This window comes from Armigeres subalbatus, unplaced genomic scaffold, assembly GCF_024139115.2.
Source record: "Armigeres subalbatus isolate Guangzhou_Male unplaced genomic scaffold, GZ_Asu_2 Contig937, whole genome shotgun sequence".
Classification (NCBI taxonomy): Eukaryota; Metazoa; Arthropoda; class Insecta; order Diptera; family Culicidae; genus Armigeres; species Armigeres subalbatus.
Genome location: NW_026943741.1, coordinates 1,758,487 through 1,780,978, shown reverse-complemented (window position 1 = coordinate 1,780,978; position 22,492 = coordinate 1,758,487). Strand labels below are relative to the sequence as shown.

The 22,492-nt window shown below is 41.6% G+C and overlaps 1 protein-coding gene and 3 non-coding genes across 4 annotated transcripts in view; 2 read left to right on the top strand and 2 right to left on the bottom strand.

Annotated features, from left to right (window-relative positions):
• LOC134204856 (plastin-2-like) overlaps positions 1–22,492 on the top strand; it is a 163,343-nt gene that overhangs the window by 48,890 nt on the left and 91,961 nt on the right. The window lies entirely within an intron of this gene.
• Positions 5,587–5,659, top strand: Trnak-uuu (transfer RNA lysine (anticodon UUU)). The gene has a single exon. It is a non-coding gene; the product is annotated as a tRNA-Lys (tRNA).
• Trnal-caa (transfer RNA leucine (anticodon CAA)) lies at positions 5,756–5,899 on the bottom strand. Its single transcript has 2 exons — positions 5,862–5,899; positions 5,756–5,800 (listed from the first exon to the last, which is right to left on the bottom strand). It is a non-coding gene; the product is annotated as a tRNA-Leu (tRNA).
• Positions 7,698–7,825, bottom strand: Trnal-caa (transfer RNA leucine (anticodon CAA)). The gene is made up of 2 exons: positions 7,788–7,825; positions 7,698–7,742 (listed from the first exon to the last, which is right to left on the bottom strand). It is a non-coding gene; the product is annotated as a tRNA-Leu (tRNA).

Here is a 22,492-nt window from a genome sequence, read left to right as displayed (position 1 = left end):
TACAAAGCAAACAGGATCCCTGATTACTTATAGGTAAAGGACGTACACTAATTTTGTAAGCGATTTTTCTGTGTCTTACAACCGTACAACCATGCATTTTTTTAAATTTTTTTATGTAGAGCGTAAGAATATAAAAATTCCATAATATGTTACGTAATTAATGTACGACTCCTAATATTAAATATAATATTTTCTAGAGCTTCTACAGATAGAGAGAAACAATAACAAATCGTTTCTCATTTTTGTTGCTTGTAAGAGCCAATGAATCTCGTTGGACAAGGTGCTTATTAAGTAGTAGATTTCTTCAAATACGGACTTTTTAACCGTCAAACCTTTCAATGAAGATGTGATTTTTTTAATATACATGAATCCTGGAATGTCTTTATTGTATTCTAATGTGTTCTATTTTTTTTCTTTATTTTCAGGTAAGCAAAAACAACATCGAGTTGAGTGGATGATAAAGTATCTCTATCTAGGTTTTCAAAATTGATTGCCCAACATTTATTTTTAATTTAGTAATACGAATAAGCTTTTAGTTTGAAACATAGGAAACATTTTTTTAGATTCTATTAAACTTTTTTTAAGCCAACTTACAACTGACATTTTATTTTCTTCTGAGATTTTGTTGAACATCGATTCAAATCTTTAAGAGAGGAATCATAGGTCTCTAAAGACCATTTAAATCAAGAGCAGTGGGGCTGTCCATATACCACGTGGACAGGTTTTGGTCAGTTTTTGATACCCCCCTCCCCCAGCGTGGACATTCGCTCATATAAATTTTCAAAAAATTATATGGACCGTGGACATTTGCCATATCCCTCTCCCCCCTAAACTGTCCACGTGGTATATGGACAGCCCGTAATCTAATGTACAGTATTGACCCCGATTTTGTCTACCCCCCGATTTATACACGTTTTCGACCCGATTATGTCACAAAAATTTGAAAATTTTAGTTGGTCTTTTTATGTTTGCCAATAATACCGCAAACAACAATGATTTTTATAGAATAACTTTCCTCTCCTGTGGCTTATGAATGACTTCTTAACACCTGTGAAGGATTCTACAAGAATTTTTCTCAAGAAATAACGGACATCGCTCACGCCTGTGAAATGAATTGAAAAACTGGAAATAAAAAAATATTGCGTTGCCGAAGAAAACAGCACACGAATATCAAACTTGTACTTACTGTTTTTGATCGTTCATCTCTTCTATATGGTGTATGACACAACACATTTTAAATTACTATGTCTGAAACTCGATTATGCATATGTACAACATGTGATAGATTTAGTTCGGAAAAGGTATTGGAGGGTGACCGCCCCTTCGGTGGGCTTTGATCCCACGACCCCAGTACGCTAGACAGGTGCTTTCCCTACCAATGTAGAACTTGTTGACTACTTGACTACTTCACTAAAAGAATAAATGTATTGAATATTTGCTTAAATTTTGGAAAAATGAAATCGTGAAATGAAAATAACTATCGATTTCATTGGCAGCAACACACTCCGGAAAAGAGCGTGAGAATGTATTTGTGAAAATATAAAGCACAAGCTTCACGATTTGATCTAATAGTAGAAACTACGAACAAGATTGCTGGCGTTGGCAATTGGCGTCAAATTTTGTAAAATTATTTAAAATACAATAGTTTTTATTCGGCTCTTACGCTGATTACGAATTGGTTTAAACATGAAAGCCGCATCGAACTAATCTTCTACCTGTTTTGAATTTGGTTTGCAAAATGTTAAAATAAAGTCGAGTCAAGTACGAGACACTGAAGACGGCCTCACAGTTGAGGTCTAAATACGTATCTGCAAAGACAACAAAATGTAGTGGAATTAAATGGGAAGTACTAAACTCGTCTAAGATGGTTGAATGCATTCCACTAAAAGAGCTTAAAATATTTTTTCTTAAAAATGTTGTTTCGACTATCTGTACGCATGACCCAACGTTTATAAGCAGGTCACAAATTAAATGTTTATCCTGTGCCTGATTTTCTGATTAAGAAAACTAACCCGAATTTGAGTTGTGTCAAAGCATGTGGCCGTTTAATGTAAGTGAGTTTTTCCAGTCATAATTATAATGAAACAGAAAATGGCACCTATACATTACCAGAAATAAACTTTAATTTTTGGAATGTCATTGCAAATAAGGTATACTTGGGGGAGGTAGAAAAGGAATTGTCATTTTAGGTTTCACGAGAAGTTAATTTTTGCATTCATAAAATCAATCCTTACATATTGTCCCTTTTTCCGGAGAATTTGATTCACAGGTGACCATAGCAATACAATTAAACTAATCAAGCCTAAAAGATGCGCATATACATACACACACGCACACACATACACACAGACAGACATCATCTCAATTCGTCGAGCTGGGTCGATTGGTATATAACACTATGGGTCTCCAGACCTTCTATCACAAAATCGTCTTGAAAGTGAATATATAGCCTTTTCGTTGCACCTTGGTGAACGCGAAAGGCAGAATTGCCTAAAATCCAGAAAAATTATTTTAAGTGCTTCTGGTCAATATGTGCCCAATTCAATTTTTCCGTTCATTTCCTTCGAGTGTTGCGGAGGTTTCGTCCATACATCACTTTATTCTGAAAAATAATCTTCGACATGTAATAATGCAGTTTTCATGAAATACTCAACATTTGCATTGGGTAAACCAGCTCAACCCACTGAGTGGTTGAAGAATTGATATTTTTCCTTGAGTAGATTTCAGTTAGATCGACTCTTATAGTTTTAGGTGTAAACAATTAAAAAAAATGTCGTTGAACACGTAAAAAGGTGAGGCTCCGAAACACTGGAAGTTGTCTTAATTTTCCTCCTGAAATCCTTTTGGATACTCCCTCTGAGTTTCTCCTAGAACTTTTCCATATAATTTCATTAAGGAACTCCACCTGGAACTTCTTCGAAAATACGAAATAAAATTCCGACAGGTTAGTACCAGAAATTATTTCTGGAATTCCTTCGAGATATCCCCCCTTTCTTTGTGGATTTTTTCCTCCTTAAATCCCTTCGTGAAATCCCCAGAGATTTATTCGCGTATTTCCCCGGGATTCATTCGGGAATTCTCCACGGAATTCTTTTCTAAATTTCCCAGGATTTATTTTGGGAATTCCTTTGGTTTCTTTCGGGAATTCCTTCTAGAATCACCACCAAAACCCCCGTCAACATTCCTTTGGGAATGCCACCCGCCTTCCGGAATTTCCCACGGATTTAATTCGGGAATACCCCCAAATTTCCTTTAAACGCCCACCCTCCTCCCCCGGAATTCCTATTCCTTCGGAAATTTCCTCATGAGTTCCTTCGGGAGCTTTCTCGGAATTCCATACAACTCTCTCCAGTATTGTTTCGAGAATTTCCCACGGAGCTCCTTCAGAATTTCCTCAGATGTCTTTCGGAGACTCCCCTCGTAATTCCTTTGAGATTTCCCTCCGGAATACCTTTGAGAATTCACTCCGGAAATCTTTTGAGAATTTTGGAGTAGCCTTCATTTGAGAATTCTCTCCGGAGCTCCTTAGGAAGCACTTCCCCGGAGCTTCTTCAGAATTCTCCCGGAATGTCTTTCGGGAATCCCGCACGGAATTCTTTCGAGGATTCCCCCCGTAATTCTTTTGAGAATTCCCTTCGGAATCTTTGGGGAACTTCTCCTGGAGCTCCTTCATAATTTCCCCCGGATCTCTTTCGGGAATTCCGCACTGAATTCCTACGGGGATTTCCCGGAATTTCTCGGGGGATTTTCCTCATGATTCCTAAAGGATTTCCGCCATACTTCCTTCAGGAATAATTTTCCTCAGAATTCATTACGGACCCCCCGTAATTTATTCTCGAATTCACCCCTAATTTTTTTTGGGAATTTTCTCCAGATTTTATTCGGGAATCCTCTCGGCATTTATTCGAGAAATTTCCCGGTTTTCAATCACGAGTTTACTCCGGGATTCATTCTGTAATACCTCCGGCACTTACTCGAGAATCCCGCGGAAGTTCATCTGCAAATCCTTCCTTCCTTCTGGAATTCATCTCCCCCGGAATTCCTTCGGGAATTCCCCTTGGAATTACTTTGGGAATTTAACCCCCAGAATTTCTTCAAGAAATCTTCCCTTCGAAATTCCGAAACCTTTTCCGGTATTCCCCTTAGAAATCCTTTGAGAATCCCCCTAGAATACCCTTGAGTATTTTTCGCGAATATTTCCCCCAGAATTCCATCGAGGATTCCTCTTCTAGATCAAATAGGGACTCCTCCGAAGTTACAACGGGAAATTTCTCCGACGCTTCATTCACAGACAAACAGACATAACACTCATGAAACTTTCATCGTTCTCTGATTTACTGGTCAATTTAAATAATCATTAGTTGGCCAATCACTCACTCGTGGCGCGCACATCAAATTCGCTCGAGTTTGACGTATGTGCACTACCGCCATCTAGTTCGTGCTTTGCCCAACTAAGTGAAAACAACAGATGTCGTTGGTGTTTCACGACGATGATTTTGTTGAGAGAATGTTCAATGTGTTATGTCTGTTTGTCTGTGCTTTATAGGTAATACTCTCCCGAATTGCATCGGGAATCTCTCCCCCCCCCAGAACACTATTGGCAAATCAACCCGGAATTCTTTCATGCATTCCTCCTGGATTTTTCCGAAGCTCCTTCGTGAAAACTTTTGAAAAAAAAAATCCTATAACAAAAAATATGAAAGCAGCAAATCTTTCTCTACCTAAAAGCGAATTTTAGTTATCTGAAAGGGTTTAGCTATACTTTGGTGCCAAATTCGGTCAACCATGGGAACACAGATTTTCCAATAATGATTGATCAGTTTCAATCAGCTAGCAAAAAAAAGCTTATTAAATCCTAGGAAACAGTTTAACTTTTAATGGGTAATTTTTTCAATAGAATTTTGAATCCGTGGGCTATCTTGATGACATTTCCCCATACCGAATATCAGTCCGTAGTTTGACCGGTCCATGAACCTCCAAAAAGAAGAATGATTCGAAATTCAAATGATCTGGTTTTATAATACTGCATCCGCTCCAAAAAATGATAACACATAAAATTACCATCACATGTTGTTAGTGACTGTTCGTGATCATGCGAATTGGCAAGGCTGAACACAAATATCTTTTTAAATTTCTTATGAGTCTGTAAATCGCTACCAAAATTTATTTGATCTCAGCTTAATCCTACTCGCAGATACAATACTTATAGATCGAATGTTTATTTAATATAATTGCAAATACGTATTCTGGCAAAAGATACGAAAAAAAATTTTGTTCTGGAATGTATGATTTTTTTTTTCGTTTGTTTGAGAAACTACATATGTCCACGCACTTTGAAGAGCAATTATGGAGTACCGCTTACAGTTTTGCACTGGAAGTGCCCCAGGGTGTTGAGTTTTGCCAAAAACTATTGATCTGTATCGAAGAAATCGAAAGGTTCGGTGCCAATTTGTTCAAAAACAGTTTTTTGTTGTTTTCTTGAAATTGTGTAAAATGGACTTATGCAGTTTCTCAAACAAATGATTCAATTGCATATTACGTCGAATTAATGTCAGTACCATCCTTCGGAATAAATCTGAGTATATGGCCCGGATAGCTCAGTCGGTAGAGCGTTGGACTTTTAATCCAACGGTCTAGGGTTCAAGTCCCTATTCGGGCGTGGGATTTTTTTACTACAATAGTTATGAATATTCATTATCTATAATTAAATAAACATTTCTCCATTGAATCATGAATGACACGCTGCAAAAGATCTTGTCAGAAGTGGGATTCGAACCCACGCCCTCAGAGAGGACCAGAACGCTCTCGGGATGTAAGCCCACACTAAATCGCGCCGGTTTGCGTATGGGGGCAAGATTGCTCTTGAGTCTGGCGCCTTAGACCGCTCGGCCATCCTGACATATTGTTATTTGTGATTTCAAGCGTGAGTGCGGTTACTCAAAGTATTTAATACATATGATTTAAGTTTATTTTAATGAAAATATTTGCCAAACAGTATCAACATGCGAAGAAATGTAGCTTACTTTAAATTGATTTTCAGTTTATTTTTCATGTTTAATTAAATTTTTAATTTCATACTAAATTTTTACTGCTTATTTTTTTACAATCAAATACGTATTCCAAATTAAAAAAAAAAACAAACAGATAAATCCACATAACGGCGATGATGCCTTTCTCGTGCATCATAGAATGTATTGAGATAACCAAATTCAAGGATTGATTTCGAAACAGAATGAAAAAATCTCTGTATACATATACGATATGTAGCATACCGTGAGAGAGATTTTTCGCAAGCTGCCATGATAAAGCCCTGATTCGGAGGCCTATACGCCATGATAAATTTCTTTAAAAAGCTCCAAACGCGGGGATGCATTCCAACTACACAGCTGTTCGGTCCTCAACACAAAATGAGCGAAAATCATCACTTCTCTGTGGGGGCTGCCTATCTGATTTTGTTTTGCCGCACTTGTGTACAAGTTTGATAAATTTGTTATCATGGCTTGTTATAATTCGGAACAGTTTTTGCCTTTCTTTCATCGTTGTTCGTTATCTATTGAGAGCGATTTCTGCAAATCCCGATCAAATTAGAAAGGTGTAAAAAGCACTTTAGGGCACTTAGATCGCATATTTTCTATCACTTTGCATGTTTTTGCATTCGGGTTTGAATTTTGTTTGAACTTAACTAAAAAAGCAATGATTTTTCAATAATTCCGAAATGGAATCTCCTAATTTTTCATAACAAATAATGGAACCGCATACCCAATCGAGTGCAGCTTGTTGCTAGTAGAACGGGTAATGCTAAGTTCCAAAAAGTGTGTCCACAAAATTTGTACATACACACATACAGACATCACCTCAGTTCCTCGAGCTGAGTCGATCGGCATATAACATTATGGGTCTCCGGGCCTTCTATAAAAAGTTCTTTTTTGGAGTAATCCTATAGCCTTTCAGTACAACTTTGTTGTAATAGAAAGGCAAAAATTAATGGCCAACTGTGCTACTACTAGTTTTGCATGATTATAAACGCATAGTAGTGGTAACAATATAGAATATTACAATATATTATAATATATTACATATAGAGGAAGGGTTCAGCACTACATCTCATAGCTCCCATTTCCATCCCATCAAAAACAAAGCAATGAAAAGGTATTTGATTTGTTATTTATTTTTGTGATTTTCAGCAGTGAGCACGCATGTTAGCAAATAATTATTGGCTAATTTGATGAAAAATTACGCGGCATCTAGTCTTTTAAACACGATGCACCTCCCCCTTTGCGCTCCGTTTGATTATTTTAGGTAAACAACATTATTTTGAAGCGTGACGACGCGTTTTTCTCAGTCCGCGTAAAGTTATATGCAATAGTACCCATCCATTTGAGATCATTAAAATAACGGTCATGCGGTGTGATCGCATCCTGGGAATATGACAATGAAACAAAATTAACAAAAGGCTGTAATCTGCATAAACGTTTTGCAGCGTCCGAGAAGCTAAAAAAACTGATAATACGAAACAAAATAGAAGTTCTTGTATGACAAAAATAGGATTAAATAATATATGTGAGGCATTTTTATTATTTGATTTTCTCGTAACACCAATCAATTTGATCAATGGGATCAAAACTCCCGAAAACCTATAAGACCAGTTATAATTTGGAACATCTTTTTCCATTACGTCGCTAATCCAAAAAGGCTCCTGTCAGAAGTGGGATTCGAACCCACGCCCTCAGAGAGGACCAGAACGCTCGCTTCACACCCTCCGTTTATAATTCGTGGGCAAGATTGCTCTTGAGTCTGGCGCCTTAGACCGCTCGGCCATCCTGACATATTGCGATTACATGTTTTGTTTAATATGTGGCTGATATTTTGTGTCGATTGCATAAGTTGTTAACAATTATTGTGACTCAGTATGGCCAACGAGATATTTCGACGTACTGTGGAAGAAACGCTCTACATTGAACACAAACAATCCATTGATAAAATTAAAGCGAATCCAAAAATAGCTGAAAGGCTTTTCAAATTTGACTAGTAAGTTTACAAAATGTTTTTTCGGCTATGTATGGAAAAAATGTTGGCTTAGAGGTTTCAATACGCGTTCTTTAATAAATCGTTTGATTCGTATTATGTTGTATACATCTAAGCAAAACCTCAGAATTCGAAGATGCTTCATGATTTCGAAAAACTTCATATGCTGTATCAAACATGGATAAATTGAAGGATGTCCCGTACTAAACTTTAATATTTTCTAATCTTCTTTGTATATATGTACAAACAACATTTGGTCATAATTTATCACTCCCAATAATGGTGGGCCCTCGTTCAAAATCAATTTGTCTTCATCGTTCCGTTGTTGAACTCACTTCATCGAATTGGCACGACTATGACAAGAAACATTAGATTTTTGTACCACTGCTCCTCTCTAAAAGAAAAGGGTAACGACACATCTCAATTGATGATTGACGGTCATTCATTTGGCTTGTTCGTTCCAATTTCGAAGAACTTGTATCTGGTTGGTGACATATTGCGACACACACTCGATGCTCTTATCGCATGGCCCCTTCTCCGGTTGGCGAGCTGGGATGCAATGTGACTCTACCACCGGAAAATGTTTCCAATTAGTGCCTACAATCTTGTTGGAACAGTGATAAAAATAGCCATTCGAAGGAGCTTTTGCAAAGCGAATCACGAGTTCGATGCGTGCGTACTTGCGGTTCACTTCCGTGGAGCGAATTGGGCGGAACGGTTCTTAGGTCTACTGTCGCTCGCGGGTTGACGTTGGAGCACTTGCTGATTGAGTTAACAAGGTGGAAGATGTTTTGTTGGTGGGGTTGGATACATGGAGAGGACCCTACATGCTGCAATCGATACTTTGTATTTATTTATTGGCACACAAAGCTGGCTCCGCGCCAGTTGAGAATGAAACTGGTTACGCAATTTACCCACTTATGAAATGGGATATGACTAGATACGCCTTGGTTGATTAAACCGCAGACCGAGTTTTGCCGGTCGATAGATTTGCTTCATATTAAATCTCCATTAATTGTTAAACGATATGACATCTTGCGTAACTTTGAAAGACTGTGAAATACAAATAAAAAAGAAGAAAAGTTTGCAGGTTTCATGCTAAATTTTTCATTTATTTATTATTATTATTTATTTATTTATTATTTATTTTTATTTAGGTTTCATGCTAAAGAATTCATGCTAAAACAAACATTTCCTGAAAAAAAACACGGTCTGTACCGACAAAAAAAGCTTTCCTCTGTCAGGTTAGGGAATCAGTTTTAGAGAAAATCACTTCCATTCTACGTATCGCCCAAATCGCAAATCGGTCCCGAAATGTAGATTAGAAACTTCAGAACAAAGTGTATGCAATGTATGTATTCCTTTTTGTAATGTTAAGCTCTAGAATCGTGTGAGATTACTAATTAGTGCTGATGGAACCTCTGTCAATTATAATAGAAACAACGTACCTATGTCAGTTCAGCTTTACATTGGGCTTCCTTCCATTAAATAATAAATTAGATGCCTGTAATGGGATTATTGTGTTTTTCAATAGGACCAATCAGATAGAATCCGAATGAATCTCCACAATTTGCTACCACTCGCAGAACATGAGTTTTGTTTCGTTAAATATGTAAATAACAATCAACGTCATCTTAAAGTGGAATAAAGAATCCGCGAAACGTAATTTCCTCTCCAATTGGGACTAAGGCGAGCTCGGGTAATGGGACTTTATGAATTATTTATGACGATCGATTCATGACGCCAGCTTGGACGAGTTGTTTTCCTCATATTGCTGGGGCCGCAGATATAAAGAACTACGTTCGTTTGAGGAAGTACCTATAAATTGGAAGACCAAAATTCTAAAGACGAATCGTCTGAAGAATGATATTTGTTCTTAACCTTGTGGATGGCATACCTATGACTTACAATTTGTTCCCAAATAGTTAGAATCAGGGATGTTTTCGATCATTTAGTAATCTACGTTCGATCATTTAATAGTTTGTCAATAACTCATTCCATAGCATAGCATATGTGATTGTACAAATCGTGGGTGGCTGTACAATGCTCAATTGAGCAATCTACTGTATATTGTCGCAAATTGGTACTTGGGATTAGTACCTTTTCCTATACAGTAGCAGTTGTATACCTGGCCACGTCCTTACAACCACAGAAGGAAGGGAAGGAATGTTAGTTCAACATCTACTAGTGAAGATGCAGGGAACCCATACTACCTTCATAGATGTCTCGGGAAGGAAAATTTGTGTTAATGGGAAAGGTGAATAATAGGGAGCTCTATTCGACAATATAGAGCGTTTGTCAATAACAGTATATGCCGTAAAAATAATAAAATATAGTCATCAATTTACTTACGAACCGTCCTAAGGAAAAACAAAACAAAAAACAATATTTCGGCAAATCGCGCGATCTATCTGCGTCCGAAACAATAGCCAACACGCACTGAACTAATTAACTTTATTACCGGCCGCGCAATGCAGAACACAAAATTTCGGCAAATCGCGCGATCGTTCTGCCGTCCGAAACAAGAGCCAACACGCACTGAACTCAGTTTGTCAATAACTCATTCCAGATCCAGAGGCTAAATTTCAAAATCTGTTGTATGGTGGACTTCTAGTGCAAAGGTTTATCTACAACTCTGCCTCACAATACGATTTTTGAATTTTAATAATAATGGAGCTATATAGCTAGTATCAATAGCTTAAACTAAATGATTGAAATGTTGTTATCATTTAGTATAAGTTACTGCAACTAGCGCTGTATCATCTTCAATAATGGAATTTAAACATCGATCTTTTAGGCAGCGTTAAAGAAAATCCTTCGCACTAGAAGCCCACCATTTTTTCGGATTTTTTTTGACGTTTTTCGATTCGTTGCAATCATAAAGTGTACCCCAATATAGAAAAGACAGACGTAGTTCTACGTCAAAACAAATCTAATAATAGGATGGGATATATTAATAAGGGATGAAAGTGATGCTCTACTAATACAATATACTAGGCTTGTACCACCTATGACACTGAATTTCTTGTTTTCTCAAGAGTTCCACTCCGTCCATACTCTCATACCAGTACGAAATTTGATTGAATCGGTAGAAGCAATCAGCGTACATCTATACATACAGAGCCCATTCGATTTTGGCAACAAGTTTGGAACGTTTATGTTGAGAAAATCAAATGATGCCAAAATAATCAATAGTGCATATTAATGCAATAGCGTTGACTTCCTTGATCTAATGGTCAAAGAAAATAGAAAGTCCATCGAGAAATGGCTGAGATATTAACGATCAAAGTCTATTATATTTTCGTGACGTTTTTCGATTTTTTGCAATCGTAAAGTGAACCCTAATATAGAAAAGACAGACGTAGTTCTACGTCAAAACAAATCTAACAAATACTTTATAAAACACTGGCATATACATTTTTTATTTATTATCAGACTAAGGCCGAAGTAGCCTGTGCTGTACAGAATAGTCTTCTCCATTCAGCTCGGCCCATGGCTGCACGTCGCCAACCACGCAGTCTGCGGAGGGTCCGCAAATCGTCCTCCACCTGATCGATCCACCTTGCTCGCTGTGTACCTCGCCTTCTTGTTCCCGTCAGATCGTTATCGAGAACCATTTTCACCGGATAACTGTCAAACATTCTGGCTACATGCTCGGCCCACTGCAGTCTTCCGATTTTCGCGGTGTGAGCGATGGATGGTTCTCCCAACAGCTGATGCAACTCGTGGTTTATTCGCCTCCTCCACGCACCGTCCGCCATCTGCACCCCCACCTTAGATGGTATGCAGAAATTTCCTTTGGAAAACTCCCAGTGCGTGTTGGTCCTCTACGAGCATCGTCCAGGTCTCGTGTCCGTAGTTTAATAAGCCTTTTGTAGATAGTCAGTTTGGTACGGCGGCGAGCTCTATTCGATCGGAGCGTTTCGCGGAGTCCAAAGTACGTACAATTGCCTGCCTTGATGCGTCTCCGAAATTTCCTGCTGGTATCGTTATCAGAGAGAGAGAGCCCAAGTACTCGAATTCTTCAACCACCTCGATTTCGTCGTGGTGGGTGGCTTACGTTGTCCTCTCTTGAGCTTCATCCCATCATGTACTTCGTCTTCGACGTGTTGATGACTAGTCCAATCCGTTTAACTTCGCTTTTCAGTCTGATGTAGGCTTCCTCCATCCTCTCAAAGTTACATGCCATGATATCAATGTCGTCGGCGAAACCAAATAACTGGACGGACTTCAAAATCGTACCACTCGTGTCAATCCCTGCCCTTCATATTACTCCCTCCAAAGCGATGTTGAATAGCAGACACGAAAGACCATCACCTTGCCGTAACCCTCTACGCGTTTCGAAGGGAATCGAGAATGCCCCTGAAACTCGAACTACGCACATCACCCGATCCATCGTCGCCTTGATGAACCGTATCAGTTTATCCGGAAATCCGTTTTCGTGCATTAGCTGGTCCCGATCGATTGTATCATATGCGGCTTTGAAGTCGATAAACAGATGATGTGTGTGCGTGCACGTTGTAGTCGCGGCATTTCTGCAATACCTGACGTATGGCGAACACCTGTTCTGCGGTAGAGCGTTCACCCATAAATCCCGCCTGGTACTGCCCCACGAACTCTCTTGCAATTTGTGTTAGTCGGCGGCATAAAATTTGGGAGAGTACCTTGTAGGCTGCGTTCAGCAATGTGATTGCGCGGTAGTTGCTACAATCCAGCTTATCGCCCTTTTTTTAAGTAGATGGGACACACGACACCTTCCATCCACTCCTGCGGCAAAACTTCCTCCTCCCAAATCTTGGTAATGACCCAGTGCAGCGCTCTAGCCAGTGCCTCACCACCGTGTTTAAACAGCTCTCCTGGTAGTTGGTCAACTCCAGGGGCTTTGTTGTTTTCAGCTGGCCGATCTCCTCCTGGATTTCCTGGAGATTCGGAGCCGAAAGTCGCATGTCCTGCGCGCGTGCTCCTAGGTTCATTACCATACTGCCACCGTTGTCTGCCATATCGCCATTCAGGTGTTCTTCGTAGTGCTGCCACCACCTTTGGATCACCTCACGCTCGTTTGTAAGAAGGTTCCCGTTTATGTCCTTACACATATCGGGCTGTGGTACGTGGCCCTTACGCGAACGGTTCAACTTCCCATAGAACTTTCGTGAGTTATTAGCGCGGTACAGTTCCTCTGTCTCTTCACGGTCTCGATCTTCCTGCTGGCGCTTTTTCCTCCGGAAAATCGAGTTTTGTCTGTTCCGCGCCCGTTTGTATCGTGCCTCGTTGGCTCTCGTGCGGTGTTGCAGCAATCTCGGCCATGCTGCATTTATCTCCTCAACTAACTGCTCACATTCGCCGTCATACCAGTCGTTTCTCTGATCCGGAGCCACAGTGCCTAGTGCAGCGGTTGCGGTGCTTCCAATGGCGGATCGAATATCCCTCCAGCCATCTTCAAGAGATGCTGCGCCTAGCTGCTCTTTCGTTGGGAGTGCCACTCCCACCTGCTGCGTGTAGTCTTGGGCTAATCTACCGTCTTGCAGCCGCCCAATGCAATGTTTAGCCGCGGCGGACGACTCCGACGCGTGTTGTACACCGTCGAGAGTTTTGAGCGCAGACATACTGCAACGAGGTAGTGGTCGGATTCAATATTCGGCATTCGCACTGCGGAAAGTGCGCACGTTCGTGATGTCAGAGAAGAATTTACCGTCGATTAGAACGTGGTCGATTTGGTTTTTCGTTAGTTGATTAGGTGATTTCAATGTGGCCTTGTGGATATTCTTGCGGGGGGAGAAAGTACTTCGGACTACCAATCCGCGGGAGGCTGCAAAGTTAATGCATCGTTGGCCGTTGTCGTTCGATACGGTATGCAGACTATCCGGTTCGATGCCCGGTCTATACACTTCCTTCCTTCCACTTTCTGTCCTGTCCAGCAGATTTCCTGCAGCGCTACGACGTCGAAGTTGCGGGGATGTGTTTTATCGTAGATTATCCTGTCGCAACCTGCGAAGCCTAGCGACTTGCAGTTCCATATTCCAAGCTTCCAATCGTGATCCTTTATTCGCCGCCTATGTCGTTGCCGATTGTATCGAGTCGTATTATCTTCTATGTCGTTCGTAATGGTTGTTTTTAAAGGCGGCTAATTGGGCCTGCGGCCTCCTGTCTCGTCGGAGGGCCGTCGTGTCAGGGCTGTTAAGCGTCCCACCTAGCACCAGGACTTGGGCTTGTGCGCTTTGAGCGGCACACGGTCGCTTTGGCGGAGCCTACTTGCGGATTCATGCAGCTTTTTATAGAGGTTTAACAGGGCCCACTGTCAAACCCCACCACATCCTAGGCAGGCGCCACAACTCGCAGATGGCCTGGGGAGGGATCGTCAAGCACTTGGACATAGTTCCTGCTGCCTGCTTGTTAATATACCAAATTTGGATATATCCAACTTGTTATTAACATATACTTGATCGACCTTTTGACCTTTTGTTCTTTTCGATTTGTTTTGTCACTTTCTACTCTTTATCCTTTTCGACCATCTGTCCTCTCGACCTTTGTCACACTGAACACCTAGTCGAGATGGATAATACTAATTTAAAAAGTATCTCTTTAATTCTAATTAAGTCCATATGAAACTTTGCTACCACATCACGATTTAGCTGTCTGCTCGGGTTAGTCAACCAGTATCATCATGCTCGACGTTTGAGGCATACCCCTCCACAATAATCCCTTTATAAGATTTCCGAATGTTCTTCATCTATCTTAAACATTCCTGTAAATAAATGTGTGAACCCATCTCATGTGTATGATTTGTTTGTTACGCAACGCATCTCATGTTACGTTATTGAGTCTTTTCCGGAATCTCATGAACAATTCTTCAGAAGTAGCTCTTTCCAAACGAAAGAAGATATTGCTATTTGATATAAGCTATTTGAAAATTCAATGAAAAATGTTGAACTGAAATTTAAGAAATTTTAATTTTTAACCAATTGTCTTGTTCCTATTCACTTACATGTTACATTATTGTCGATCTGATCCCAAATTCTAATCCTCATTCTAATCTAATCCTCATTCATTCTCAATCCTACCTCATTACGTTTAATAATTGTGAAGCACTTTTATGACCACTAACTGTGAAGCGGCGGTGGGCAGATGCAAGAGTAAAATAGTCACTTTTGGTCACTCATTTCAAAATATTTAGTTGCTATTTTTTGGCCAATCTGGGTTCGCGACGTTAGGCATAATTCTGCCTTCTTTATACTATCGACAGATATATGATATCCGCACAATGATTTTCATACCACGCTGTAAGCGTACAGTGACAAGATGACACACATCTTTTCTTTCCACCACTATTTGGCAGCTTGTTTTGAAACTGATTCTACCGCTTTCCAAAACTATATTTTTCATCAAAATGTATAGAAATCATAAACTGTCACTATAGTTTTTTATGAGTATTACACAATATTTACCCATATTTTTTAAAATAAATTGTGAATTCGCGTCAGCAGTTCATTCATCGATATGAAAACGTCAAAGTTTTCCAATTCTTCGTATTGGTATTTTAGCAGAAATATGCGAGTTCTTGCAAATATTCCGCAGGACGATTATTTCTGCGGACGTTAATCACTCTATTCTACACAGTTAATTTTTTTTACCGGGATCTCAGCAAAATGTTGAACTTTTACCGAGAATCGCACAGCCGTGCCCCAGCAAACATGTTTTTTGCCGAGATTTCTGTCAAAATTGCTGATAATCAGCAAATAATTTGCCGAAAATCAGCTAACAAACGCTATTTTTGCCGCACGGTTAGAAAAAAGTACCTAATATTAGGTACTTTTAATTCAAATCGGGGGTTCAGTGTGGGAACCCAAAATTAAGTAATTTTTTCTCGAAATTAAGTAAAATTCACTTAATATTAAATAAAATATATTTAATTTTAAATAGAAACTAACCAAAAGTTAGGTGAATTTCACTCAACTTTTGTAAACATGAGATTACTCAACGTTGGGTTCCCACACTTTAATTCCCTTGGTGAGTGGTTTTGCTCTTCATTTTATGACAACAAAGGGAAGAGGGAGGGAGATGCAAGAGAAAAAAAGTACCTAAAATTAGGTACTTTTTTCTAACCGTGCGGAATATCAGTTATTTATTTTGCTGGCGCACGGCTGAGCGGATTTTTGCCGAGCTGCTGAAATAAAAACTGAGTGTGTATGGTTTGGGGTGATTTCAGTGCAAACGGCACTGATCGTTTAATTCATTTAGACATTTTGAAGGATAAAGCCAGCACCGTCCAATTGGGTCATAGATACAATTTTGAATTTGTCCAAAACAACGGTACAAAACATTCTTCCCATTTAAAAAGTAGATGCTGACTAGCCACCCTATAACCAGAGACCGGCGGAGTGAAAAACTGTCGAAATGGCAACGTATGAAAATGCATGAAATCGTGAAAATAATACTGGCATCACTTGAACTTTTTGCTTGCTTCTTATGGATGCAAAAAGTAAACAAGTCGAATTGGAACCGCTTTTGACGGTTCGATTAGAAACAAGATGGCGTCTTCGACGATCTCTTATTGTAGTATTTCTAATGCTGACTAATGGTAAATCAAAGATCCAGCATCCTTTCCAATCCCTAGAACTCATTCCAATTAAAACCCATGGAACCCTTGCACAACATGTTCGAAATCACACGATACAGAACTCAAACCATTGAATATCATGCAAAAGTGACGCAAACCATTGAATATCATGCAAAAGATCTTCCCGGTAACAACCCTACACACTTAACTCATTTCACCGTATTCGGTAAATTTTACCGAAATCTCAACAGCAGAACTGTTCGGTAATTTATTTTACAGATTTTTTGTAATTTTTTCCATTGCTCAACTGTCAAAATCACCGAAAATCAGTTAAATTATTTACCGAACAGTTCTGCTGTTGAGATTTCGGTAAAATTTTACCGAATTCGGCGATTTATTTTAAGTGTGAGAACTTGCAAATTCAATAGGAAGTCATCTTCAGAGCATAATTGTAGTAAATAATGGACTTACGAATAATTATTTTGGCAATGTTGTGAAAAATTTCATCTGGAATTGCAGAAAAACCGATTTTTACTCAGTCAGCTTGCAAATGTTTGTTTTTATTTCATATATCAAACGGCGTATTTGACATTTCAAACAACAAATTATGTTCTGTTTCGTACAATACAACGGTCGAAGGGCAGGGTACGGAAATCATCGTGCTATCGTGATACCAGCGTGATTTTGGGTGACAGATATATGATTTTATGCTGTACAGTGATATTGGTATCATATATGTGTCACAAGTATTATGTAGTAAGTAGTAGTAAAATTCTTCTTTATTTACACATTTTTTGTTCTACAATTATTTTTGACATGTACAGTGATCGGCCGGCTTGGCCCTCCAACTTCAATTTTAATTATTATTATTATTATTATTTTTATGTTTCTACTTGATTTTTGAAATATATTGTATCATGACGGCCTTCAGGAGGCGCTAGTGTGTTTCTTTTAAATTTGATAACCTAACTACTATGTACACTAATATTTACAATAAAAATTTGATAACCTAGATTGGAACTAGCGCCCTAAGCGCTTCTTGGTCCGAGTGCAAGCAACGGACCCTAAACTTTTCTTTACACTCACCAAAGCGTTCATGTAAGGTTTTTATTCCGGCCAGACGGTGGACCTCGGATGTTCTTATCCTGGGAGGGGTGTTGAGGATCATCCTCAGGAATTTGTTTTGGACCCGTTGAAGTTTAAGGTGGTGGGTTTTAGCGCAGCTCTCCCAGACCGGCATGCCATATTCGATCACAGGGAGGATGATTTGCTTGTAGACAGCAAGCTTATTTTTCAGGGACAATGACGACCGGCGGTTGATCAAAGGGTACAGTAGTTTCAACAAGACGTTACACTTTGTCACCGTTTTGTCAACCTGCTGCCTGAAAATAAGCTTGCTGTCGAGGGTCAAGCCAAGATAGTCGGCCTCATTGGCCCATTCCACAGTCGTGCCATTGAGGATGATTTTACAGTCCCAAGGCGGAACATGCTTAGGGGATTTAGAGTGGGGGAGAATGATGACCTGGGTCTTCGCCGTGTTGATACAGATCTTCCAGCTGGTGAGGTACTCTGTCAGGGCATCCAGGCCTCGTTGGAGTTTTGCCACTAGCGCTCTGATCACTCTATCGTTGTAGACGATGGAGGTGCCATCTGCGAACAGAGACAGAATGCTGCCTTCCAGAGGCTCTGGCATGTCGGAGGTGAACAGATTGAAAAGCAGAGGCCCGAGGATACTGCACTGGGAGACGCCTGCGACGATGTTGTACGCATTGGAACTCGCTCCGCTGATTGAGACCCGGAATGTCCTTGCCGACAGGTAATTGTTGATGATTTTCACCAGGTAGCTGGGAAGATTGTAGCGTTGTAGTTTGTACACCAGGCCATCATGCCATACGTTGTCAAATGCCTTCTCGACATCGAGTAAGGCCATGGCGGATGTTTTTGAGACAAACTTGTTCCGTCTGAGGACGTTGGTAACTCGAGTCAGTTGGTGTACAGTTGACCGACCGCGTCGGAAACCAAACTGTTCCTCGAGTAAGATGTTGAGATTTTCGGCAGACTCAAGTAACCGATGGTGAATAGCTTTTTCGAATAGCTTGGATAACCCTGAGAGAAGGCTGATGGGTCGATAATTTTTAGGGGAGGAAGGATCCTTCCCAGGCTTCCGGATGGGGATGACTTTCGCTGACTTCCAGGACGATGGGAAGTAGCTAAGCCGGAGACACTGATTAAAGATCAGCGAGAGGTGCTCAAAGAACGGAGCACTCATGTGTTTGAGCTCGAGATTCAGGATGCTGTCGAAGCCTGGGGCCTTCATGTTCTTCGACGATTTGATATAGGCCGTCAATTCGTCAGCTGAGATCTCCAACTCCTCCGAGAAGTCGTTGGGAATCAAATGGATGTTGTTAGCATGCTCGTTGACGGCTGCTTCGTGTGGACTGACGATGTTCTGCCCAAGATTGTGTGAGCTGACGAAGTGACGACCTATTTCAGCTACCTTCTCTGCAGGAGTTATCAAGCGATCCTTAGAGCCATTATTGTCTAGTGGGATCAAAGGTGGAATGGGCCGAGGCTTGGATTTTAGAATTTTGGTCATTTTCCAGAACGGCTTAGCATAATCTGGGAGAGTGCGGATCTTATTCGAGAAGTCGTTATTTTTGAGGTCCACCATTCTGGCCTTGATAATTTTTGTGATTCGATTGCAGCGTGCCTTAAGCTCAGGCAGTCCAGTACGCTGAAACTGCCTGCGAATGACATTCCGCAATCGAATCAAATCTTTGGTGAGTGTATCGATGTTTAAGGAGTTGCTTACCTGCTGAGCCGTCGGTACGTGTTGCTCTCGGGCCGCCGTGATCGCCTCCTCGATAGCGCACAGCTGGCGGTCGATACTTTCCGGCGTCTCCGGACGCACCTCGTAGTCGACGGTGTTATCGACGCACTGCTGGAAACGCTGCCAGTTCACTCGGTGGTAGTTCCGCCGTAACTGCTGGTGCCGATTGACCGAGGAGCCCAGTTCCGCCACCACTGGATAGTGATCCGAACTGAGCTCCTGGTATACAACCGGCTGCGAGACGTGGTCACTCAGGTTTGTTACGTAGAGGTCGAGCGTTGCGTGGGCACCGGACCGACTCAGCCGAGTGGGGGAATCCGGGCTCAGGATCGTGTAGTGGCCTTCCTCCATGTCGTTGCTCCAGAAGGTGCCGTTTCGATTGCCGCGACTGTTGCATTCTGTTTGGCATTCAAGTCGCCGGCAATGATATACTGGCCTTGCCTCCGCGTCAGCTTGACGATGTCCCTCCGAAGGGCAGCCGATGATCCATCGCCGGCTTTGGCTTGCGTTGGACAGTACGCCGCGATGAGCGCGATTGTGCCGACCGAAGTGGTGATTTCGACACCGATGGCCTCGATGACACTGAGCTGGAAGCTTGGAAGCAGACGACAGTTGATGTTGTAGCGAAGAGCGATGGCCACACCACCTCCCCTGGTCGGCCGGTCGAGTCGCACGATGCGGAAGTCCGGGATGTTGATGTTCACCTCCGGTTTTAGGTGCGTTTCGGTGATGAGCGCCACGTCTATTTCCTTCTCCTCAAGGAAATCCTTCAGCTCGATTGTTTTGCTCTTTAGCGAGCAAGCGTTCCAGTTGACCAGGCCCACCCTAGCAGCCATTTTCAATGATGAACATGCCAAGTGTGAAGACCTGGTCGAATCGGGTTTTGCAGCCGCGCAGTCGAGTGGCGAGCTGCGCGAAGATCGGCATCAGTTGCTCCGGAGTGTACAGCGGGGCAGATTCTTCCGGTGGGACGGCTTCGTTCTCCGACTGCCGACGGAACCCAGGAGGAGGAAGCGGGGGCCATTCGCTGGTTGATGGTGCCGACGATGCTGGAGCTTGGACCGATGCAGCTGCCGCTGCCAGTCGCTTGTGCGGCTGTAGCGGTTGGAGTATTGGAATCACACGACGGGGAGCCGGGATAGCTGGAAAGTTCACCTCGTTGATTACAGGAACACGGTTCTTCTTCGGAATGGTCCTGGTGGAAGCCTTCTTCCGGATTTCCAGGAACTCGGCTCGCTTTGGGCAGCCCTTTGTGGTGGCCCGATGTTTGTCGCCACAGTTGGCGCACTTGGGATCGGCCACCTCCATTTTGTCGCACTCGTCAGTCGGATGGGGTTCGCCACACTTGTTGCAGCGCGGCTTTATGCGGCAGTTCCTGGTGCCGTGCCCGAAATTGAAGCAGTTGGTGCATTGCGTGACATCGCGGTGCACTGGCCGATATCGCTCCCAGTCAACGACGGTGTAATTTATAACGCCAACCAGCTTCAGGTCCTTCCAGGTAGTGGAGCCGTGCTCCAGATGGATCAGGTAAAGCTGGTCGCGATATTTCCTCGCCTTGTCGTGACGAGCGATCTTGTGGACGACTACTGGCTTCAGTCCGCAACTTTCAAGCTCTGCTTGGAGCTCTTCCTCCTTCATGTCGTGAAGTCCTCGCAGCAAAGCCTTGAGCGGCTTCGTACCGGGGTGGTCATGAGTGTAGTACTCATACTTGTGGACCTCGAGGAACTCCACGACGGATTAATGAAGGTCCCTGTTTGCCGGCATTACTTTCACGCCTTCGCTGCAGAGCCGAAAAGTACATTTCAGCCCCTTAGCGATCAGCTGGCGAATTTTGGGCGTAAATCCGGCGGATCGCCCTTCACAAACACGGGCGGGCACTTCTCCTTCCGCTCCGGTTGCACCTGCGGCAGCTGCGATTGCTGCTTCTTCCTCTTTTCGGCGGATTGCCGGCGTCATCAAGCGGCAACGGCGAGAACACGTTGCTCTGCAAAAGCTGCTTGGAGGGGTTACCCGCGCCTCCAAGAGCAGTGCGCTTAGGCACTTTTCCAGCGACCGAATCGGCCACCGAGTCTCCCATGACGGGTCCGGGAGAAAATAACGCCAACGCGACAAGCGAAAACGTAAACAGCGAAAGAACGAGAAAAAACACTTCGAAAAAATGCGCGAGCAAAAAACACGTCCGTACGTGTTGCTGTCTTGAACTGGAATGAATTCGCGTGTCTGCTAGCGGCAAGTATTATGTGATGGGCATTTTATGTTCCAACGTCCCTTGAACCTGAAGGGGTATACCCGAATCGATCACCGCTTGATGCGGCGATTTTCTAGATGATTAACTTGTGTACAATTTACAATAAAATGTTCAAATTAAAGAAAATAGACAGATGAAAGAGTTTTACCCAACCCCCTCCCCCTTCCTAAACCAATCTTTAGTGCGCGAATTGCAGTTACCGGCAACATAGCTATCTGACATCCAACTGCAGCTCTCAAGTCAACCCCGTATATGTTAAACAAGTTCAAAGAGGTTGGATGCTTGTTTGTGTCTTATTGCTGCTTAGCTCCACTGCAACTGTTCTGTGTTTAACGTCTCGTGTTTAATTCTCCACTGAACAAACTTGTTCGTATATACTGGTTTTCCTTATAAAGAATGATGACACCTTTATCCATTGGAAGGGAGTTGGTTGCAAAATGTGCCAATAATTAAAACAAAATTTATAATTGAAATATCTAATTCTTTATTTTATTAATTATCCATTTATTAATAACATCTATACAAATAACACTGAATCATTAATGATAATACGCCACAATACTTGACTTGTTACCACTTGTTGGCCACTTTGCTCCTCTCTCGGTTATGCTTCTTGTCTTCTTTTATCATACGATTCTGAATCGAACCCCCTTTTTTTAACCAAGGTCTTTGATTGGAAGTCTGGAGACTCATCTGTGCAGAACTGCAGACAAATCTATGTTCTTTTAAACGTATTCTGAAGTAAGAAAGTCAACACCATAGCTAAATGGATTATTTCGATTTCTTATTATAACATCGTTACGTCAACTATATTCTATAATTAAATAAGATTTTT